Below are 22,088 nucleotides of genomic sequence, written 5' to 3'. Positions count from 1 at the left end.
TTTAGAAGCACTTACCACACACCAGGCATTGAATCTTCACAACAGCTCTGAGGTAGGCAATACCGTCCCCATTTTACAGACAAGAAAACTGAGGCTTAATGAGGTGAAGTAGCTTGCCCAAACGTGGGAGACGGCAAAAATGAATACAATTCTCCATCCCTCCCTGTGTCTGTCGCATTGCAGGCACTTTGCAAGGTGACTTTGCAGCTCCTCCCATCGAGAGAGGAATCTGTTTTCCCACCCACTGGCCTTGTGATCTACTTGGACCAAAAGAATGTAGGGGAAGGGACGATGGGCCCCTCCCAAGCCGAGGCCTCAAGAGGCCATGCATGTTTCCACTTGTTCTTTTGGAATCCTGACATCACCACGTGTACAAGGCCCAGCTAGCCTTCTGCAGAACGACAGACCAGGTGGACAGGAGTCCAGTTGTTCCCGCTGAGGCCCAGGCAGGTGACAGAGCCCAGCCAAGACTGGTGAAGCCACTTCTCCAGCCTGCAGCTGACCACAGACACGTGAAGGTGCCCAGACAAGACCAGAACAACTAGCCAGCTGACCCACAGACTCATGAGCAATCAAGAGTGGTGGTGTTTTAAACCACTAAGTTTTAGAGCAACCTTGGTTAGTAAAGCTAACTGGAAAACCAAGAAAATCAGAGAGTAAATGTGGGACTTAGGATTTGTTCCCAGGCTCTGCTCTGTTCTTTCCCCAGGCTGTGCTTCTAAACACCATTTCTGAGGAACACTCAGAAGATTTCCACTTTACGCTGTTATGTATCATTTCTTCAGTACAACTGCTCTCAGGTCTCCACTGACTGTGGACCAACATCAGCAGCCCTGCACCACCACCTCACAAAGATTTGATGGATACACTAGTGGAGCACAGATAGAGGAGGAGCAGGGAAAGATTTGCCCCTGCAAGAAAATTTTCCACAAGTGGCACCTTTGATAATGCTTTTAAGGCAACGGTTCTCAACTCGAAGCGATTTTGACCCCCTAGGGGGTCTGGAGATATTTTTTATTGTCACAACTGGGGACTGGAGTGCTTCTGGCATATAGCAGATAGAGGCCAGGGGTGCTGCTAAATATACATCCTACAATGCACCAGACAACCCCCCACCACAAAAAATTATCCAGCCAAAATGTCAATAGTGGTGAGGTTGAGAATTCCTGTTTTAAGGTAATATGTAAACAAGACCATTGTTCTGATGATGATGAAAACACTTTTGAGCTGTGGATCTCAATCCTGGCTCGGCATTACATTCAGCCAGGGAATTTTTTAAAAATACCGATGCCCAGCCACAATTCCCAGAGATCTCAGAATCAGAGAAGAGATTCTCTGATTCAATTGGGGTAGGATTTAAAAAATTCTTTCCAGGTGATTGTAATGTACGAACAGGACTGAAAACCATTACTTTAGAAAAAGTAGTATGACAATGAGTCATACAAAGAAGATAGTGAAATGATGTTTTAAAAAAATCTGTTTGCCCCTTCTCCCCATCTGAACAGCTTCTCCACCACAGGTCTTGCTCCTTTGATGTTAGGATTTGACTGCAACTCTCTCCCAGATTCCTTCTGGTCCTATGGCTTACTTCCCCCGGTTTCTGTGTCTCCACCTCTGTTCTCCACCACCCTTAGCCCAAATAAACACTTTTTCTTGGATACAAAACTCTGTCTGCTCATAGATTTTCATAAGACCGTCCTTTACCAAAAGCACTTCAGGATTTGCTACAGGCTTTTCTTAGAGATTGGGGTTTTTGGCAGGGTGCTACGTCCACAAGAATCTTCTGATATCTCCCTATTTTCTTTCACCCTTCTCTTCTATGCACTAAAGGGTTTACTCAGCAGGTTTGGGATGGTCAAACTCTGCACATTTCAAATAAAAGGAATGGTCTTTGATCTGCTCCTAGAAGATGACCTAGAAGCCCTTGGAATATCCTGCCTGATAAAAGTGTCTTTGCAGACCTGAGGCCTTGGGCCATGCCAGATAGTGTATGCTGACAATGTGATTTATGGTGGGGACCTTGGCTATGCTGTATCAGTTTGCCTTCTGGAGAGGCTGGAGACTGAGTAACCAAGGTCAGTTACACAGTCACCCCAAGCCCACATGACTGACCCCCAGGACACAAGGCTTAGGTGGGCTTCCCCGGTTGACAACATCGTGTGTGTGTGTCGTCACACATCGTTGCTAGGAGAATTAAGCATTGTCTTTATGATTCCCCTTGGAGGTACAAGTGGTCACCAGTGCCTGGACTCTGCCTATGCACCTTTCTCCTTTGCTGATTTTGATCTATCCTTTCACTGTAATAAACTTTAGCTGTGACTATAACAGCTTTTCTGAGTTCTGCAAGTCCTCCTAGTAGAACATCAAACCTGAGGGTGGTCTTGGGGACCCCTGACATATCTTCCCACTCCCTCTTCTCTCTCTTCACTTCTTCTGGAATAAACTAAAAGATTCATCTACTTGTATCTTGCAAAGCAATTCTGATGATATTCAGATCATATGTAGTCTTATACTCTCTTCTAAGGAGTTTATCAAGAAATTTCTTTCAAGTAAATTTAGTGCTCTCCATGGAAGTGATGTTGGTAAAAACAATTTTCTCCAGCTTTTTACATACTTTTGCAAACACTCCTATGTAAGCATGTATGTCTGTGTGCACACACATGTGCATATATGCACACACATGTGCACGTACACTCACACTCACAGCTGTCCTACCTTTACCAGAACCAGGACTAGGAGTTACTTTACAGCTGGAATCTAGGAATCATTTCCACTTACTAGAGGCCAATGAAAGTAAACTGAAAAACACAACTGGCATCATACCCAGGATTGGCCTCTCTGCAGAAAAGGTGAAGGTCTCTTCGCCACTCCCTCACAATGCTAACGTAGATTCCGTCACATGGATGTACCATAATTATCTCTACCAGTCCTCCATTGTTGGAGATGGGTTTTTTCCCAGCATTTTTGCTCTTCCAAATAAAGCGCCAATAAAGATTCTTGCATAGTAATCATTAGGCTCTTCTATAATTATTATCTTAAAATAAATTTCTACACAGGAAAATTTCTGAATTAAAGAATACAGATGTTTTAAAGATCTGCTAGACTATAACTTCTGGGGACTGTATCAATTAAAAATTCCACCAATTGTATGTAAACATGACCATATCCCTGCTTCCTTATCAGACTGGGCATTAATTACTTGCTTATTTATCAATAAGAGGATAGTAAGCTAAATTATGGTACATTTATACTTCAGAATATTATGCGGTAAAGAATAAGGGAAGCTTCTGGAATATAAAGGTGAAGAGAAGCAAAAAGATAGACTTTTCCAATCCCAATACAATGACATGAACAAAAATTGACAAAATCTAGATTAAAAAAAACAACCAGGAGCATTTAGAGGAAGAGAGGAAGGTTGATGGCCTCGTGTTATGGCTGTAAAATGTCATGCAATCGGCAGCTTCTGCCAGGTACGCCAGGAAGTGTGAAGAGGGTGAGGAATGGGTAGAAGGTAAGGTCAACAACCCTGAAAAATCTTAGTAGTATCCCCCACTTTGGAGAGAAGCCAACTGAGGGGATGAGCCGGCAGCCTGGGGGAAAGGCTCCCGCACCCCCTGGAGGAGAAGCTCCTTGCTTCCGTCTCCTACCAGAGAGCTGAAACCAGCTAGAGGCTGGCGCTGTTGTTTCCAGATGGCAGGAGAGCAGGAAAAGAGCCATAGACTGGTCTCAACTACCTCATTCTAACCATCTTCTGCCACAAAAGGATTGGACAGAAGAGGAGACAACGAAGACAATGAATCAGAGAAGTCTCCTGAGGGCGTGTGTGGCAGGTGGAGGTATACCCTGCCTGTCCCCCTCTCCCTCCATCACTCCTGCACAAGAGGGGAGTGGGAGGGGTTTCTGGGAACGTTGGGTGAGGGAATAATTTGGGAGGAGTGGACCCTGTGATGGGACATTTAACACGATTGCAGGAAGCAGAAGCCAGTCTCCAGCAGCCACTGTGGCTCCCAGGCTCAGTTTAGCCTCCTTTCCCTTCGCTGCCTGCCCCACCCTATCCCCCCCAAAAAAACCTGGCGAGGGCACCCAGTTCCTTTTACTTTGGGATTAGACATTTTCTAAAGTCAGTAAATCAGGAAATAGAGGCTTAAAACATTATCTAAAAGTATAACAAAGGCAACCTAAAATTATAAAGCTAAAAATTACCAGAAACACATAGGTACAAATGAAGGCAAGGCAAAGCAAGCATAACGTTTGTGTCAAATTATAGAAAACAAAGGAAATATTAAAAACAGAAATATCAGACAAGAGAATGAAACCAAATCATATCCATTATTTCAATAAATGTATGTGGAGTTTAAAAAAAAAAGAAGCAATTTAAAGAAAAGGTTTTCAGATTGGGTCAAAAAAGCAAAACCCAACTTTTGGTGGAAAACAAAAGAATAAGTCAAAGTTTCTCAGAAGGGTTGAAAGGTAGGAACAAAGAATGCCAGGTAAGGTGAACAAAGAGAAAGCTGGGTTCATGATGTTAATATCAGACAAAGTGGAATCCAAGGTTAAATGAGGCAATCAAGACCAATGAGGACAATTTTATGAGGACAATTTTATAATGACAATGATACAAGAGCACAATCGAAGACAGTGTCAGAATGATCAGAGCGTCAACCTCCAGCAGACTCCAAGGACTAACCGACCAACTGTAGCCCATCCCTCCCCGTCCACGATAGAGGAGGAAATTAAAAATACAGATTTAGAGGACCTGAATCCATATTTAGTGAGGTTGACTTTGCAGTTTTTTATCAAATGCTATACACCGATAATAGAGGATACAACTTTTCACGTGCCTGCAGAATGTTTGCAATAATGGACTATGTATTAGGCCACAAAGAAAATCTTTTTTTTGTTTGTTTGTTTTTTTGTGTGAGTAAGATCAGCCCTGAGCTAACATCCATGCTAATCCTCCTCTTTTTGCTGAGGAAGACTGACTCTGAGCTAACATCTATTGCCAATCCTCCTCCTTTTTTGCCCCAAAGCCCCAGTAGATAGTTGTATGTCATAGTTGCACATCCTTCTAGTTGCTGTATGTGGGACGTGGCCTCAGCATGGCTGGAGAAGCGGTGCATCAGTGCGTGCCTGGGGTTCCAAACCAGGGCCAGCAGTAGTGGAGCGTGGGCACTTAACTGCTAAGCCATGGGGCCGGCCTAAAGAAAATCTTAAAATATTCAAAATGTAGACATAGTACAGACCATTTTCAAATCACAATACATGAAAACTAGAAATTAACAACAAAATTAGAAGGAGGAAAAGCCTATCACTCATCTGGGTGACAGAGAAGTGTAGAGAGAGAGGGAGATGAAAGGAAAAAAATTTTTTTTTTGCTGAGGAAGATTAGCCTTGAGCTAACATCTGTTGCCAATCCTCCTCTTTTTGCTGAGGAAGGTTGGCCCTGGGCTAACATCTGTGCCCATCTTCCTCTACTTTATATGTGGGACGCCTGCCATAGCATGGCTTGATAGGTGGTGCATAGGTCTGTGCCCGGGATCCGAACCTGTGAACCCCCAGCCACCAAAGCGGAGTGCAAGAACTTAACCACTACACCACTGGGCCGGCCCCCAAAGAAAAATTTTAAACCAAAATTTCTCAATACCTTGAATAATGAAATAAAGTCAATACATATCAAAACCAATGTCATATGGCTAAAGGTGTGTTGTTAAGAGGAAAATCATAGCCTTAAACAAATATATTAGTATAGATGGCAAAGAAAATAAATGAATTTAGTATTCAAAGGAGTTAGAAAAATAACTATTCTAATAAATCAGGAGGAAGAAAATAATAAAGAAATTAGTGAATTAGAAAACAAAACAAATCAAAAGAGTAGAATTGATTAATCTAATAACTGACTCTTTGGGATAGGGTTTGTTAGAGTAAAATAGATAAACTACTGAGTTGGGTAATTAGAAAAAAAGGGGAAAAGCACAAAAACACAACATTAGAAATAAGGAAGGGGAAATAACATAACACAGAGGAAATGAAAAGACTTAGTACCTGGCAAAACTTTATGCAATTAAATTTGAAAATCTGAATGAAATACATAATTATCTAGAAAAATATAAATAATTGTCCCAAAATAAACACAATGGTACAAATCTTAAAACAGTAAGCAGGAACAAAACTGAGAATGTTGTCAACCAGCTCCCCACAAAAAATTCACCAGACCCCAGAGGGCTTCTTAGAGGAATTCTTCTAAATAGCCAAGAAATAAATAATTCTACTTCTACTTAAATTGTATCTGAGTGCAGAGAAGTAAAAGATGTTCATATGTTTTGTGACAACCACATCAAAACCTGAAAATCATGTCACAAAAACTATACCAAGCTCATTTATGAATATCATATCTTAAATAAAATATTACTGAAGAAAACCTAACATATTTCAGGAATGTAAGAAATACTCGGTGTTCGGAATTCCATTAATAAGCATTATTCACCATATATCTTGGTTCAAAAAAAAGCGCCATACAATAATCTAAAAAATTTAGTGTTATTAGCATAAAATTGACAAAATATTCTCTTACATCTTTCTAAATCTCAACTGTACCTCTGACTAAACCCTTTTTTTTATTTTCAAATTTTGAAATATGCACTCTGTTTTCCTTGATAAGTCTCTCTAGAGTTTTATTTTATTGATTTTGTCAAAGACCCAGATCATGGATTTATTTAACATTTGTTTTTCTCTATTGTTTAATTTCATGTCTCCTTTTATCATAATTGTTTCTGTCTATCTGCTATTTTAGTTGATTTAGTTCTTTTCCATAACCTCTTTTTATCAGAAACTTATTTCTTTTCATTCTTTCTTAATAAAAGCATTTAAAATGATGATTTTGCCTCTGATTACTGGGTTGCCTACATTTCGTCAGTTTTGAAATGTAGTTCTTCTTGTGTTATTTTGTACATAAACTGAAACTGAAGTTTTAATTTCCTCTTTTCCTCAAAGTAACTTATATGGGTGATTTTTTTAAAATTCCAAGCATTTTGATTTTTTCATTAACCTGATGTTCTTTATTCATAGTTTTATTTTATCAGAAAATTTGGATATGTATTTATTATCTATTATTTATTAATTCCATTATTCAATTCCTGATTTTCTTGTAGTTTGTTCTGTCAGAATGAGAATAGTTTGTTAATCTCTTGCTTAATTTTAGTTTTGTCAATGTTTCTTATAGTTCTTTAGAAATAATTACTTTTAATCCCCACATTCTTTGTCTTAGCTTTAAATTTGAGGCAGCAAATTCAATGGCACTGGGCCGGCCCTGTGGCTTAGTGGTTAAGTGCACGCGCTCCGCTACTGGCGGCCCAGGTTCGGAACCTGGGCGCACACCAACTCACTGCTTCTCCGGCCATGCTGAAGCCGCGTCCCACATACAGCAACTAGAAGGATGTGCAACTATGACATACGGCTATCTACTGGGGCTTTGGGGCAAAAAAGGAGGAGGATTGGCAATAGATGTTAGCTCAGAGCCAGTCTTCCTCAGCAAAAAAAAAAAAGAGGAGGATTAGCACAGATGTTAGCTCAGGGCTGATCTTCCTCACACACACAAAAAAAATTCAATGGTACTTAACAAAAAGCTCCGAGTTAAAAAGCTGTTGACTCCAGCTCTTTTGAGAATGCAAAACACCGGCTTTTACTTAAATAGATTTTTTTAAAAAAAGATATTTACATGTTAGTCATAAAATTCAGTTAAATCTGTACTTTTATGAATTTATGTCATCATAAAATTAAGTTTTTGTCTAAGTTTGATAACTAAGAAAGGCAAGGAATTTTCTTAAAATCAGAGATTGGTTTTAATAGTTCCAAGGACTGTTAACTTAAAATCTCAAAACAATAAACGTTTGATAAAAGAAATAGTATTTATGAGAGTGCTGTAGAGAATTTCGCTTGTTTCCTCAATGTTGTACGCTACCTTTATCCTGGGAAGTTAATTTTTCCACTGATCTACTTATAATGAACTCGGCCGGCATATAAACTCTGTATATTCTCTTGGAGTCAGGAAAAGCTCTTGTAAGACTTTTCTCCTCACTTAAGTTCCAGCATAGAAATAAATGGCAATTATAGCGGAAATGGGTTTTTTTGTTGTTGTTGTTGTGAGGAAGATCAGCCCTGAGCTAACATCCATGCCAATCCCCCTCTTTTTTTTTTTTTTTTTTTTGCTGAGGAAGACTGGCCCTGAGCTGACATCCGTGCCCATCTTCCTCCACTCTATGTGGGATGCCACCACAGCATGGCCTGACAAGCTGTGCCTCGGTGCCCGCCCAGATCCTAATCCCGGCCACCAGCAGCAGAGCACGCGCACTTAACTGCTACGCCACGGGGCCGGCCGCGTGGAAATGTTTTAAAAACACAAAGCAGAATCTCACTTTCTTTGACAATTTCTATCATTTTTTTTCTTTCTGTCAGTGCTTCGCTTTTTATCTCATAGACACTCATAAATGTTATCATCTTTTAGGGAGGTTGTACCTTCTACCATAAAATAATGCTCTGTCCAAAATGCTCTTGGGTATGCATCCTTTCTCCTCTAAAATTAATTACTGTTCTATTTCCTTTATGTTTGTATTTCTGATGTATTTTAGATCATCCTCCCCTTTTTCCCTCAACACTTTGGGTTCACTTGCATTAGGCTTGTCTCGTGGAAACGTGATATAGCTAGATTTTTCAAATTGAAAGGGCTTTTTTTTTTTTTAATGGGGTTAAGTCTTTTCATTTCTATCAGTCTTATCGCTGTCATTATGTTTTGGACTTTACGAAGTTAATGCTCCCCTGTTTATTTTTTCCTCTCGTCACTTGCAATATGAATCATGCCGTCTTTGTTGGTATTGTTCTACTTTTTATAGATTTGTTCATTTCAGTTTTATTCACAGACACACATCCTCTGCTTAGATAGTTCGCAGTTTCCATAATCCTGTTTTAGGAAAAGGCCGTGATCTTAGGGAAGTGGAATGCAATTTCAATTTAGGGAATGGTTTAAAGCGAATGCTCCCAAGCAGCTCTAATTTCAGGTGCTTTTCTATGAAGTTCAAGAAGATTCTCAGGCCTCTCTGCTGATTTAATTGTCTTTCTTGACTAATCTATTTACTCAATCAATGTCTGATACGCCAAGGATAATGTGGGATAAAGATTACATTTATCAATCCATGTCCTGTAGACTCCGGGGTAAACTCGATCTACCGGGAGGCAGAAAACTAGCTCTGGGGTGTCTATTAATTTGAAACTGGGTTCCTCTAAGGTAAAGAAGGGCAAATTGAGGATCCCAAACACTTAGATTTTTTCCCCCTCTTTTTTCTGAGAAAGGTAATATCATTTGGATCCGATCACCACTTGTTTGGATCCTAATTACCACTTAATCAACATCTATACTCGGGCCGGCCCGGTGGCGCAAGCGGTTAAGTGCGCGCGCTCCGCTGCGGCGGCCCGGGGTTCGCTGGTTCGGATCCCGGGCGCGCACTGATGCACTGCTTGGCAAGCCATGCTGTGGCGGCGTCCCATATAAAGTGGAGGAAGATGGGCACAGATGTTAGCCCAGGGCCGTCTTCCTCAGCAAAAAAAGAGGAGGATTGGCGGATGTTAGCACAGGGCTGATCTCCTCACAAAAAAAAAAAAAAAAAAAAATCAACATCTATACTCGAGAAACAAAGAAAGCAGAAGAAAAAAACAGTGGATATGAAAACAGGAACTGTGAGAACAACCAATGTGCTGGAAAATGTTGAGGTCAGTGGGTTGGATGCCAACTGGGACCGGGGTCTGGAGGCGTTTAATGCAATAGTCGTGCGTGATGGGGAAGCTGGATGTTTGCCAAAATGCTGGTGGAGGCAAGCCTCTTAAATTCGTTTTGATCACTGTTCGGCATTTCCCATTTTCAGTCTACAGAAAGGCCACTATATAATTTGCTTATCTTCTTTTTGAAGAATTACTTTTGACATATGCATTAAATATTATAACCATGTGATAACACTTATTTAGACACCATTTAATCTGTACTGCAGTTAATTCTACTTAATTGGTCTCTTTGTTCGTCTTCATTTCTGTAAAGACTTCCTCTTTCCTAAGTTCTTTTTCTAAATTAATTTTAATTATATGAGTAATACATGAATACATAATTCTTATTAAATCAAAGTTAGTCTAAGTTCCCTCTCTCCCTCCGCAAAGGCACAGAAGTAACCATTCTAGTGTGTATCTGTCTATCTTATCTAATTATCGCTCTATTTGTCTATCTATCTATCTGCATCCATCGAGTCAATTTTAAAATGTAGTATTTTTTAAAAAATGACATCACATTGTACAACTTGCTTTTCCCCCCTCCCTGGTAATATGTTATAGAGATCTAACCGTGATCTATTTTAACCATGTATCTATTTTCAATTGTGGCATAAAATTCCTTAGAATAGATACACCGCAATTGTTTTGGCACTAACCCAGTTGATGAATATGAGGACGTTCTGGTGGGTGGCCATTGCAAACAGTGTTGCAAGGAGCATCCTCCTACATGCCTTCTTGTGCACAAGTGCGGAGTTTCTTTAGGGAAGAAATTATGCAGTGGAATTGCTCAGACAATTTATGGTTCTTGTTTTATATTTCTAGAACTGTACTATCCAATAAAGTAGCCACTAGCCACTGTAGCCTTTGAGCACTTGAAATGTGGCTAATGTGAGTGGAGAACTAAATTTTTAGCTTTACTTAATTTTTAAAATTTCAAAACTGAATTAGTATAAGACATTTTTCTGTTAAATGTGGTTTTATGTTGGAAGGACAAACAAATAATTGAACTCTAATAATTGCATCTCATTCAATATTATTGTTATAATGTAGGGCACATGCCAGGCCTGGTACATGCAACATATGCATTGTTATTGTTAGGCCACATGTGCGTATTTTCTAGGATTACACGTGAACACATCACCAATCTAATTGGTGTCAATGGACTGATTCAGTTTGAATGATGCTTTTCTGTGCGCTGATATAACACTGTGATGTGTCTACTTGAATATTTTATGCAGACAGTATGAGTTGTATGATACCTTTGTAAATTACAACTGGTAATTAAATCAAATACGTATTATTTAAATTATAACATAATTCAATTATTTTTCTATGTAGGAACACAATTTTAAATTTAAAACAAAGGCGTACAACTGACGCAGAATCAAATGGAGATGCAGAAGCTCCTGCTATGACCAGAACCCTAAAAAAAAAAGACTGGCAGAAGATCCACCACAAATTTCATGAGGAATGGCCATTGCAATTTACTGTGGCAGAGCAAAATAAATATGCTTTGTTTTTTGTGAAACAAACATTGAAAAAAATAATAGTGGGAAATATTGAGACATTTTCAGCACATACACGGTGAATTTGATAAGAAGTTCTTTCTCAGCACTCAGAAAAGAGTTGATGAAGCACATGAAAAGAGGCCCAATATCACTAGTCCTTAGGAAAATGCAAATCAAAACCACAGTGAGATACTGCTTCACATCCATTGGGATGGCTATTACCAAAAAAAAAAACTAGAAAATAACAAGTGTTGATGAAGACAAACTGGAACCCTTGTACACTGCTGGTGGGAATGTAAAATGATACAGTTGCTGTGAAAAACAGTATGGCAATTCCTCAAAAGATTAAACATATGATCCAACAATTCCACTTCTCAGTATAAACTCAAAAGAAGTGAAGGCAGGGACTTGAACAGATATTGGTACACTCATGTTCATAGCAGCATTATTCACAATAGCCAAAAGCTGGAAGCATATCAAGTGTCACTGATGGATAAATGGATAAACAAATGCAGTATGTACTTATAATGGAATATTATTCAGCCTTAAAAAGGAGGGAAATTCTGACATGTGCTATAAGATGGATGAACTTCTAAGACATTATAATAAGTGAAATAAGCTAGTCACAAAAGGACAAATATTGTATGATTCCACTTACATGAGGTTCCTAGAGTAGTCAAAGCCATAGAGACAGAAAGTAAATGGTGGTTAAGGGGCTGGTTGGGTGGGGGAGGGTTTGGGGGTCGGGGGGGACTGAGCAGTTAGTGTTTAATAAGCACAGAGTTTCAATTGTGGAAGTAAAAAAAGTTATGGAGATGGATGGTGGTGATGATTGCATAACACAGTCAATGTACTAAATGCCACAGAACTGTACACTTGAAAATCATTAAAATGGTACAGTTTATGTTATATATATGTAAACAATAAAAAAAAGAACTGGTGAAATTAGTTGCCTGAAATCAGAATAAAATGTTGAACAAAACTTTTTAAATAGGTTTTAACAGGACCAGAGGCTGTAATTTGGCCAGCTATAAATGACTTAGATTCTTGTACACACATAATTTTTAACAGAAAGATGGTAAATTATTATTTCCGTTGTAAAAATTTTTTTAGAAAATGATGAGGAAAAGACTAAAAGATATTTTATAAAAAGTGAACAATCTTCAGTTAAGTCACCAAATAATTGCCCATAGAATAAAGGAACTTATCAAAGTTTAATTCATTATTTCAAACTTTGAAAAAGAGCAAATTGTAGCTGAGTCATGCTATGAGACACTGCCCAATTAATACTTTGGGTCTATTTAGTTTTAAAGGTCTACCAAATTTATGAAGAAACGTTGTCAATTCATGGCTTTAAAAAAACCCTGTGGCATAAGTTTTTTGAATCTTACATCTGACAAAGAAGAATTTCAGTTAGATATGAAAAACATTAGTTTCTATCCTGCCAGATGGTGCTCCGGCTATGTTCAGTCAAAAATCTGGATTTATTGGAATTTCAAAACAAGAAACTGATGTTTCCATTATTGCTTCATTCCACCATATGATATATATTGAAAATATTTGTGCTCATTTTCAGAAGCAGGCTCTATGGAAAGTGTCATGGATACATGTTACAATTGTCCAGTGTATACGTTCAAATGCTATGAATCACCGGTTTATGAAAAAGGATTGGAAGCAATGAATGTGATGATCTTGTGTCTTTATCCATTTTCATTGGTTGAGTCATGCAAGAGTTTAACAAAGATTTACTGTACCATCAGTTCCAATTCAAGATTTTCTTGAAACAAAAGGAATTCTTACCAAATACTTAATAATCAAAGACAAAACATGGCAGTGTGATTTATGTTTTCTAACTAATATCACAGAGTATATGAATGAGATAAATTTGAAGCTCTAAGGAAAGAAAATGCTTACTTGTGACCTAGCTAGAAGATTACAAGAATTTACACTGAAATCGAAACTTTTCATAATACAAATCAATGATAATGATTTTACACATGTTCTAATATGAATCAATATGCAAATGTATTTAATTGTAATAACCAGTATTATGTAAATTATATGCAAAATCTACAAGAAAAACTTGAAGAAGCTTTTGTTGGTATTGATAAACTTAGAGTTACTTTTCAATTTATGCAATAGCCCTTTACGTTCCATGTTAATAACACTGAGTTGACACGAGTCAGTGAATTGACATAACTTGGACAGACATAGTTGTGAAACCGATATGCTTTTGCCTCAAATAAGTCTCCTAATAAAGATGAATTTATTTTGTCAAGGTAAAAGTGACTAGTACAGGAAAATAATTTTTTGGTCCTTGATTCAGTAATTGGAAAACTTTTAAGTATGTTTGGAACAACTCAGGATGTGATTCTACTTTTTCAACTGTAAATATAAATACAGATCAAATATTTCCAGTGAAAATTTAGCATCTGGATTGAGCTGCACTGTGAGTGCAAAATACATCTTGGATTTCAAAGACTTAAAACAACAACAAAAAGGAACATATCTCATTAATAATTTTTTATATTGATTACATGTTGACATGATAAAATTTTGGAAATAGTGGGTTAAATAAAATATAATATTAAAATTAATTTCACCTATTTCTACCTTTTTAAATATGGGTACTGGAAGATTTTAAATTACGTCCGTGGCTTGCATTATTATTCTATTACACAGTGCTGAGCTAGAATCCTCCTTTCTTATTAGCACCAGATCTCCCTCTGGGAGAATTACTCACTATGATTAGGTCTGACAAGAGGGCAATGTAAGGCACTTGCCTCCTTTCTCAACTCCCACTATGGAAGCCAAAGGAGCCAGTCCAAGGAGGTAGCCCTGAGCCTGGGCAATCAGACGCTTACTCCTGGGACTTTGATTCTGGAGTAAGTGGGGCAGAGACAGAAGGATTGTTTGGAAGTCAAACTCAACATGGTGTCAGTGGCAGTGTGGGGACCAGACTTTTTAATTCTCCAAACTGTATTGCTGCTACTTTTGGAGGTCGGGTGTATGGATGTTGAAGAATCAAACAGAAAGTCCACTACAGAACTGTAGCCAGAGGAAGATGTCGAATCAGAAGATGGCAGCGAGCATCAAGTCTGAAGGGTTAGATAAGCCTCCAAATAGGAGAATAAGCAAGAAGGGTGGAAGCCAGGAAGAGAGAGTGTGGTGTGGAGTGTGAGCTGTAACTAAGAATGAATGGTGGATGAGAGTGGTAGCTGAAAGAAAACGCATATGGGCTGGCCCCGTGGCTTAGCGGTTAAGCGCGGGCGCTCCGCTACTGGCGGCCCGGGTTCAGACCGACGCACCGCTTCTCCGGCCATGCTGAGGCTGCGTCCCACAAACAGCAACTAGAAGGATGTGCAACTATGACATACAACTATCTACTGGGGCCTTGGGGAAAAAAAAGGAGGAAGATTGGCAATAGATGTTAGCTCAGAGCCGGTCTTCCTCAGCAAAAAGAGGAGGATTAGCACGGATGTTAGCTCAGGGCTGATCCTCCTCACAAAAAAAAAAAAAAAGAAAGAAAGAAAGCACATAAAGCCAAAGATTAAGTAAGGTGCAGGTAAGGATTGCCCTATCAGCATGCCTGCCCTAATCAGCAGCCCTCATCAGCAGCTAATAGAACCATCCTCTGAGTTGTGGAGTGAATGCCTGGTTAATTCAAGAAAAAAGACTCTCCGGAACCATCGATATCATGGCAACCGTAAAGGCACTAGTGGCGATTCCTGCTGACAAGAGGAAAGGAGTGACAGGCATGATCTCCTCCCTCCTTCCTTCTGCATGGAGGAGGGAGGTCGTGCCATGGAGGAGGGATGGAGACAGGCTCTCTCCATTTCCTATTCCCTCACTCTACTTTCTCTATAGACCAGGTCGAGTGGTTCCCATCAATGGGATGGATTCTGTTCTTAATCCAGAGAGATGTTAATGTTCAGGAGCTCAGTCCCTCTGGCTATTATTTCAGGTTTGATTAAGGGTCCAGCTTATAACTGGGCTCCTGCAACCAAGTCCTTATCTCATGCCCTGGTTCTGAGGGCATTTCCCTTCTTCACTCCTCTTCACCCCTGGGCCTGAGTCCCTGTTTTAATGCCTTGCTTGGGGTGTAGTTTACTCTTTCCAGAGGCTGGAAGCGTTCCTTGAATCTCAACTCAGCGACCACAGCCCTGCTTTCTGCCCACCAGTGACACTCACCCCTGCGTGACTCACCTGGATCTTGGATGCTCCCAGATTTCTCATGGTTTGTTCCCCACACCACTGTGTTGAGACAACCTGTGACAAAATTGCTTCATCTCTTAGAGTCCGACCACCTGCTTAAACTGACAGTTCCCCTGGACATTCTGTTCTGTGTATGGATCTGAACTTCCTCACATGGCCTTTGCCTGGAACCCTTCCCCCTGGTGCCTTCTATGTTACAGTTTACCCCAGGGTGTCTGGTCCTGTCAGGAGCCACTGAGTCAGGCAGATCCTTTGGGATGATCACTCGGTTATCTCAATTCTCTCTATCTAGAAAAATCTTTCTTCAAGAGAAACTCAGTGAAACTCAGCCTATTAATATACTTGTTTCTGGCTTTTGCTTTAATTAATACCATTTCAATTTAGCAATTTCCCTTCTAGCTTTCTTCTCCTGTTGTTTTTCCCAAGAGACAAGAGTCTCTGGCCCCATTCCCCTGATTTAGCTCTACCAAGGTAACAGTACTTGTTTAGGTCACTTGATGTATTCCAAGTGCCCAGAATAGTGCCTGGCACACAATAGGTGCTCAATAAATAATCACTGAATAAACAAAACAGAAACTATGGCTCAGACTCCTCAGAGGGGTCAATGCACATTAGCAGTGACTAGTACTCATGTTTACATAAAACATGCAGGATAAATCTGACTTATAGTAGCATAGGTAGTTTTTGCTTTACCAATACTGGTCTTAAGAACATCTCTTAATACAAACAGCAAGTGAGTATATCTGAAAGCAGGAACTCTCTTTTCCTCCCCATTTAATGTGGATTTCATTTCTTTTTTTTTTTTTTTTTGGTGAGGAAGATCAGCCCAGAGCTAACATCCAATGCCAATCCTCCTCTTTTTGCTGAGGAAGACTGGCCCTGGGCTAACATCCGTGCCCATCTTTCTCTACTTTATATGGGACGCTGCCACAGCATGGCTTGCCAAGCGGTGCGTCGGTGCGTGCCCAGGATCCGAACCTATGAACCCCTGCCACTGCAGCAGAACGCTAGCACTTCACCGCTGTGCCACTGGGCCGGCCCCTGGATTTCATTTCTTATCCACCTTTTCTTCTATCCCTGCTGACCAACATTACCAGGCACTAACCCGGCTGATGTCACACTGATCCAGCAGACCTCACCTTTCCTCATTATTTTCCTCCTGGATCTCTACAAAAGCCTCCTAACTGGTCTTCCTGACTCCCTCTCTCCCCGACTCCCCATTTGTCCTCTGCAGGCAGACCCTGATTTTCTAACACTGTGAATTGCTTTGGAGAAAGCATAGGTGTCAGAATGGCCAGAATGTGACTCACCATCAAGCTGTTTGAAGATGGACATGATACAGCCAGATAGATCCACCTTGAGAAGGTGATAGCTGCTGCGGGGGCATGGTACATTGGCCTCTGTCTTGGGATCATGAGGGTCAAGTTTCAAACCTCACCTTCTTTCTCTTACCAGCTTTGCTTTCATCCCTGAGTCATTCACTTGTCAGAATTTGGAGCTGACGCTTCTGCTGGTTCCCTTAGTTGGAACCCCAGGCAGCCCTGGGCTGAATGGACTGACCCACGGCCCCCACTGTGAGTGATACTACCTGTTCATTCCTCGGGCAGCGGAATGTCTTGAGAGCCAGGACACCTGGCTTCTAGGCCTGGCTCTGCCACTAGTTGCATGACTTTAGGCAAATCACATCACCTCTCTGGACCTCAGTTTTCACACCTGAGAAATGAAGGGGTTGCATTATATTAGTGATTCTCTACTTTTTATTTTTTTTCCCTCCTGAACACAGCCAGATGTATATTTACCTATGAGAGACACATCCATATGCAAATTTTGGGTGCTAACTCATTTCATCCCTTTTTTCCCCACTCAGGAAAGCCTATCTGAATGCAAGGGAACGACAGAGAAAATTTGAATGTGTTTTTATTAATATTTTTTAAAAATAAATAATCTTCAAGCTTGCTATTTTGACTGTAATAGAGTTACATTTATGAAGAATTTAATTACCCACCTTCAGAATAAAAAGAGAAAACGAGAGAGGGAGAGAGAGAGCAGAAGAAAGAAAAACTCATCACTTTAATAGTGAGGAATGAGCATGAGATGGAAATGAGGACCTTCTAGTTCCTCTGCTGGTCTCAGTCACTGCAAACCCCCCATCCTGTGAGGTTCTCATTAAGCTGAGTTGTACAAATAATTTTTACACAAAGCCGCTAAGTACAAACCAATGACTTCAGCTCATGTTCAACTAAAGAAACAAAAATCTGTACCTATGCTTTTCTGGAAGAAAACTTACCAGAAAGCATGTTATCTCTAATATGGCCTCTTTCTCAGAGATTTCCATGGGAAGCTTTGACTCTATACAATTTTCACCTTCTCCCCTGGCTTAGTGATCCTCATGTAAGATGTGACTGCAGAATTCTGCATAGTCTTATCTACAGGTTTCATGAGTCACCGTTGGCAACGGCTTGATTTGTGAACTGAGGTTGACAGTGCTGGATTAGGTGATCTCTAAGATCTCGCCCAGCAACCCAGTGCTGGGAATAGCCTGGTGTGGGCTACCATCCTCTACCTGGCTTCGCCTCACCTAGCGCTACTTGTCCATGCGCCTGCCCAAGGGGAGTGCTTCACTGTGCTATATCAGTAATTTTTGTTTGTTTGTTTGTTTTTTGTTTTTTGTGAGGAGGACCAGCCCTGAGCTAACATCCAATGCCAATCCTCCTCTTTTTTACTGAGGAAGACTGGCCCTGGGCTAACATCCATGCCCATCTTCCTCTACTTTATATGGGACGCCGCCACAGCATGGCCTAACAAGCGGTGCGTCGGTGCGCACCCGGGATCCGGACTGGCGAACCCCGGGCCGCCGCAGCGGAACGTGCGCATTTAACCGCCTGCACCACCGGGCTGGCCCTGATATATCAGTAATTTTTCTTATCAAAATTTGTGCCTATCTTTTAGTTGCTATCTCTTTGTAAGAAAGGGGCATGACTGCCATCTCGTTGCAAGAAGAGATCCCTCTTGTCCACGCTAATTGTTCCCTTTGTACTCTGATCCGACACCCCACCCCCAGCCATCCTTCTTTCTGGCCCCCATGTCTTCACTTCTCTCTTCCCGGACAGGCTGTAGGCTGCACGAGGGCAGAGACTGTGTCTGGTTTACTCACCGCTCCATCACCACTGTCAGGAGCAGTGACGGGTGCAATTGTACTAGCAAGTAGATGTTGAATATATGAATGATTGAAGTAAGTGAATGAAATCAGTGAGTGAAACCATTCCCGTCTACTGATTTCCCCCTTTAGCACGTCAATATGCTCTAGTTTTCCCTCATCTTTTTTGATAAATGCTCACACAAACACTAAAAAAAATAAGTCAACGCCATATAATTCTCTCCTAACTTTCGGAGTTAAAGTACTTGAGATATTTGTCAGCATTCACTGTTTCCAGTTCCTCACATCCTATTTCTCCTCAAACCTCTGCAACCTGGCATCTGTCACCTCCACATGAGCAAACCCGCTTCCACCAACACCCTCAAGAACCTACATGTTGCTAAATCCAGGGGGCACTTTTTTCATCCCCACTTTACTTGATCTCCTGACTCTAAATCCTAAAAGTGTTTGAATGTCTGCTGAATGAGTTTATTATTCTCTTATAAGCAGAAGGGAGACAGAAATGATTTTTTTTTTTTTTTTTTTTTTTGCTGAGGAAGATTCACCCTGAGCTAACATCTTTACCCATCTTCCTGTACTTTGTACGTGGGTCACTGCCACAGCATGGCAGACGAGTGGTATATGTCCACCCCCTGGATCTGAACTCGCTGGCTGGGCTGCAGAAGCGGAGAGCACCGAACTTTAACCACTATGCGTGGAGCTGGCCCCCAGAAATGATTTTTTAAAACACTGGAATGACAGTAACCAGAGCTATTGCTTTGGTTTTCCTAAGGTGATCAGTTTAAGGGGGGACTGAACACAAAACCAGCTAGAGATTATAGACATGATTTATTTCATCACTCACTTATTCATTCCAACACACACACGTAATGAATCCCTTCAACGCGCCTGGCATTGGGGAAATAAGACAAGCAGATTTCAGGGGGGTCCCTGTGGTGGTTGTGCCATCTACCAATAAAATGGCTCATTTTGAATTAAAAAAAAAAATAACGAAACTATTGATGTAATATTTATTTATTTTATTTATTTTTTGTGAGGAAGATCAGCCCTGAGCTAACATCCATGCCAATCTTCCTCTTTTTGCTGAGGAAGACCGGCCCTGAGCTAACATCTATTGTCAATCCTCCTCCTTTTTTTTTTTCCCCCTTTCTCCCCAAAGCCCCAGTAGATAGTTGTATGTCATAGTTACACATCCCTCTAGTTGCTGTATGTGGGATGCTGCCTCAGCATGGCTGGAAAAGCAGTGCGTCAGTGTGCGCCCGGGATCCGAACCCGGGCCACCAGTAGCAGAGCGTGCGCACTTAACCGCTAAGCCACGGGGCTGGCCCCTGACGTAATATTTATATAGGAAATGCACACATTACAAATGTTCAGTCTGATGAATTTTCATAATTTTCACATGCCTCACTTCTGCTCAACATGATATTTGTGATTCATGGACAGTGTGGTAGATAGCTGTAGACCCTTCATTCTCATTGCTGTCTGAATTCTCTTTTAGCAATACCCTCTATCTCCCCACACGGGATCTTCTTTCCCACAATAATTATGGTTCCTTCTCTCCTAATAACATTTTCCGTCCCCTCCCCTGCTTTCTCTCTCTAGCTCTTATCACCATCTAACATACTCCACATCTTATCTATTTTGTTATTATTTGCCTCTTGCCTAGAATGTAAGTTCCATGGAGTCAGATCAGTGCTCAGTAAATACTTGAAACAAATGAAGCTCAGCGACTTCTGCACAGCAGCCAGCACGCCCATAGCCGGAGGGAGCGCCGTGAGAACAGATGCCCAGACAGAACAGATGGATCAAGAACCTCAACAAAGGGTCATTTAGCAGGAGAGGCGAACCTGATGTTGAGCCAGGTGTGGCTCTCCTACTGTGACATCAGCACCACAAGCATGAACACCGATGTAAAACTCCTACATAAAATGCTTACAAGTGAATTTTAAAAGTTTATTAAATTGAAAGAGGTTCAGAAACATCTATCAATAGGCAATAGCCTTTGGGATATTGGGAAATTGGAGGTGAACTTTCTGGCTTTATATGCTTTTGCATCTTTTGAATTCTTAATAATAAGATCCATTAATTTAGTAATTAAAAATTAAAGAATAACACACCACAATTAAGTAAAATTTATCCAAGTATTGTAAAAACTGTTTAATATTTACAAATTGATATTAAAAATATCATAAAGCCCTAAAACATTTTGTAACAATCACAAATTTAGTATTATGATAATGGAAAAATGCCTGGCATATAGTAGGCACTCAAATATTTCTTGAATGAGCGAAAGAAAATATAGTAATATGTTAAACATCCCAATAGGTCAAATAAGAAAAAAGCTACATTGTTTAACTAATAAATGCAGAAAAAGCATTGGAAAAGAATTCAGCATCCATTCCTGATGAAAACCCTTGCATGCATTAAAGATTTCCGTCGTGTGCCTCTCTGCAAACCACTGCAATCTGGTTTTTGCTGGCACCATGCCATGGAAACTGCTTTCCTCAAGGCAATCGGTGCCCTACATATTGCCAAATCCAATGCACTTGGATGGGGACCAATAAATATGTAATAAATTAAGGAGAGGATGATAAAAGAATCTTAGATCAACAGTCAACATCATACTTAATAAAACACCAGAGCTGTCTCTTTAAAGTCAGAAACTAAACCAGGATGTGAGTTCCCATTATCATTTGATGTTTTTCTGGAAGCTCAAGCAAAAACAAACAAAAAACCATGGAGACAAAATAAGGTATAGCTATTGGAAATAAGGAGACAAAAATTATCTTTCCTTGCGTGAAACCTAGGAGAATCATCTAAAAACTATCAGAAATAATATGAGAGTTCTGGAAGTTCACAAAATAAATACATGAAGAGCAACGGTTTTCCCAAAATACCAGCAAATGCAACGTTTACGGAATGATGAGCTATGAGACAATTGAGACAGTAAGATACAAAGAAAGCACAGAGTCCCATGGATAAGAAGGAAAACAATCTAGGTGAAAGGTACAGATCTCAGCCCGAGTGTCTACCTCCCATGTTCCCCCCAAATTCCACTAACATGACAGAAAAATATATATCTCACATTTACATATACATACACATTTTGCATATAGATCCATAATTGCCAAAAACCAAGCAAGAGTCCTATCAGTAAATCAGAAATGGTGAAGAACTCCTGTAAGATAGAATACATAAGGGTTCAAATCAATGGCAAAACTAGGATAGAGAAACTTGACATTAAACACTCCTGAGGAAGGCGGTTCCTCCCAAGGAAGCCTCAGGGAACTCCAAGATTAAACAAATATGAAGAGTGAGAGAGGTCCCCCAGGGGAGTTGTTAAGGTAATTAATTACAGGGCTGCATTTGGCCTGGCTGGGTCAGACATCCCCTTCTGGCTA

The sequence above is a fragment of the Ceratotherium simum genome, chromosome 26, assembly GCF_057802395.1.
Source record: "Ceratotherium simum simum isolate JZ-2026a chromosome 26, ASM5780239v1, whole genome shotgun sequence".
Classification (NCBI taxonomy): Eukaryota; Metazoa; Chordata; class Mammalia; order Perissodactyla; family Rhinocerotidae; genus Ceratotherium; species Ceratotherium simum.
This window is presented reverse-complemented; position numbering follows the sequence as displayed.